The sequence below is a fragment of the Priapulus caudatus genome, unplaced genomic scaffold (assembly GCF_000485595.1).
Source record: "Priapulus caudatus unplaced genomic scaffold, Priapulus_caudatus-5.0.1 Scaffold1597, whole genome shotgun sequence".
Classification (NCBI taxonomy): Eukaryota; Metazoa; Priapulida; class Priapulimorpha; order Priapulimorphida; family Priapulidae; genus Priapulus; species Priapulus caudatus.
Window position 1 is genome coordinate 18615 of NW_014578658.1, and position 2737 is coordinate 21351.

The following is a 2737-nucleotide window of genomic DNA, read 5'->3' on the forward strand; positions in this document are numbered from 1 at the left end:
GGTGTGGGTGTGGGTGTGGGTGTGTGCGCGCGTGTGTGTGCTGTGCTGTGTTGTGTTGTGTGTGTGTGCAGTCCGGGTCCGGGTGTTATGCAGGTTTTCCGGGTCCGGGTTCGCGTTTTATTCACACCCGGAAGCAGAGGTTGAAAATGGGCGGGAAATTTCCATCGGTGGTTTAAGAATTCCTAGCTTATTTAAATAATTCTATAAGCAGTAATTTTGCTTAGACTAGAGATATTACAACTATAGGGGTAGAAGATAAGTTTTGTGTTAGTATGCAGTATTTGTAGACAATTTCAAGACAAATTCAACTTAGCCCGACGAATAATGGGTTGAAGGCAGAAGAAACCACCTGGAGCCTTCCAAAAACACGTCCGTCGCTTCCAAATCCTACCGCACCAACATCTTTATATTTAAGTATTCTTTTTGATTGTCTGGCATGGTAGTAGAGGGCACGATTTGTTTTGGTGAGGCTCTCATTGATAGACTGAAGCCAAGATCTTTGGCTGTACCCGCATTCTTCCTGGCAGCAAAAAACTTATCTTTGCGGCGTACAAATTTTACAATAATATGGCATGGTTATAATAATTATAATGGCAGGGTTAGCTCCTGACCGGGGTTTAGGGAGTCGGTGGGATACGCTGATATCATCAGTCGTTACGTTGACCCTCATATGCTCCGCTGCTCTGGCCACCAGATTGTTTGTAGATTCATTTTCAGTTTGAGGTAGACCAGAGATGTCGATGGTGTCCCTGCGGCCATATTGTTCTAAATCGTTAATCCTAGCATTGGTTGCATTCAGGTTGCGTTCTAGTGTATTTACCGTTGATTTTAGGATTTTGTTTTATTCCTCAATTACTTTCATTCTGTTAAGGGCTCTTTCTAGGTGTAGCGTAGTTTCCTCGTATTGAGAGAAGAGGAACTCTTGGCGGATTTTAATCTCGTTTAGTTCTTTATGCAGGGAGGCTATTTCATTCTCTATAGAATGTCTCACCTGTGCATCAACACGTTCTATGGACGCCTTTAGTCGTTGCTCCATGCTTAGGAGATGACTCTCGTCGTCTTCGTTCTCCGGAATGGCAGAGGTCAAGTCCTTCGAACGTTTGGAGCAAGACATCGCCTGGCCGGGTGGATGATGGAGCTCAGTAGGCTGAGTAGATGTAGTCCTCGTAGATAGTAGTAATACAGTGAGTAGATGATCGGTTTGCTGAACTGGTGAGTGGTGAGTCCTCGTCAACAGTCCCGGTCAACGCCAACGGTGTTGCGGTGATATATGTCACTTCCGGTTGTTTACTTCCGTCTTTACCAGATTCTTTTAGTGACTTAATTCTGGCAGAATTTTTTTTAAATAGCGGACTTGGCCTTATTTTACCACAGCCTCAGGTATGTGTGTGATAAAAACACACTGATTAGTATATAGTAGCAGTACAGGTGATGGTTGCTCCGGATTTCGTGGGTTCCGGAAGTGCCGATGGAGAAGGAAATAATGGGGTAAATATGGTGGGAAACTCAAGTGTAGAACAGGTATGAATTTATCGATCGTAGGTGCAGGATGTCAGGCTTGTTAGGTGCACAATCAGATGCGGGTTAGATGTGCTGATATTCTTTACGGAGCTGTTGAGTTGGAATCTGTAGGTGTGAGGAGAAGATTTGTGGAGTTATAGGATGATTGTTTGGAGAGAAGACGAAGCAAATTACGTTCAGTCGGCCATCTTTCTAATCAAAGCCTATTGAAACTCCAGCGTGCACCAACTACCACGTCGATGACTGTCCATACATCGAAGCTCATCTGGTTGAATTGGCGGGAAATTGACCAGAGTAGGTGCAGTCAGCTGGTATGTATAGCTTCACGTCACACTAGCTACATTCGCGAGCTATTTTACTGATAAAAATGTTTCCGAACTCGTGGCTATGTAGGACTATATGTTGTAGTGCGATTTGAAGGTTGAGGAGTCGATAGCGTGGTAGCGATGTAGCAAATAGCAGATTGTAGCAAAGTAGATGAGATGTAGTGAAGAGTCGTTCGGCGGATGATTGCAGAGTCATGTTAGTCAGGTTCCAAATGAGACAGAGTCGCAGATTAGTTGTAGGTAACTCTGTCTTTATTACTTGACACATATGCAAATATATACACTATACGGCAACCTAGGTAACCATGCCTATAGGTTCCGCGTCTCGTCTCCGTAATCTCCTTTACATGATGTTGCCTCTCATGAATATATTTTTGCTCTCTCTCTCCGAGCGCCCATTTATATCGATTCTAAAACGGGCAGAACCTCACCACAATCCAACCAGTTTTCGTCAATTACCGGCCGGGCCCTGATGGGGCTAGGGTGCGCGGTGGTCCCGAATACGATGTCCCACACGATCATCCCAATAACAACAACAATCTACCAGGGCCAGAAGCACAGCACAATTAGTCCCACTGCCTCGTATGGTTAGAAGCCTCTTGTTAATTAGCCGCAATATATGTACAATACGACATTTACTTTCTTAGATATATCTGCCCGTGTCTAGTCCATGCATATTTATATTTAAGTATTCTTTTTGATTGTCTGGCATGGTAGTAGAGGGCACGATTTGTTTTGGTGAGGCTCTCGTTGATGAACAGAGGGCTGGTCGAACTGAAGCCAAGATCTTTGGCTGTACCCGCATTCTTCCTGGCAGCAAAAACTCTAACATTGCGGCGTACAAATTTTACAATAATGGCAGGGTTAGCTCCTGACCGGGGTTTAGGGAG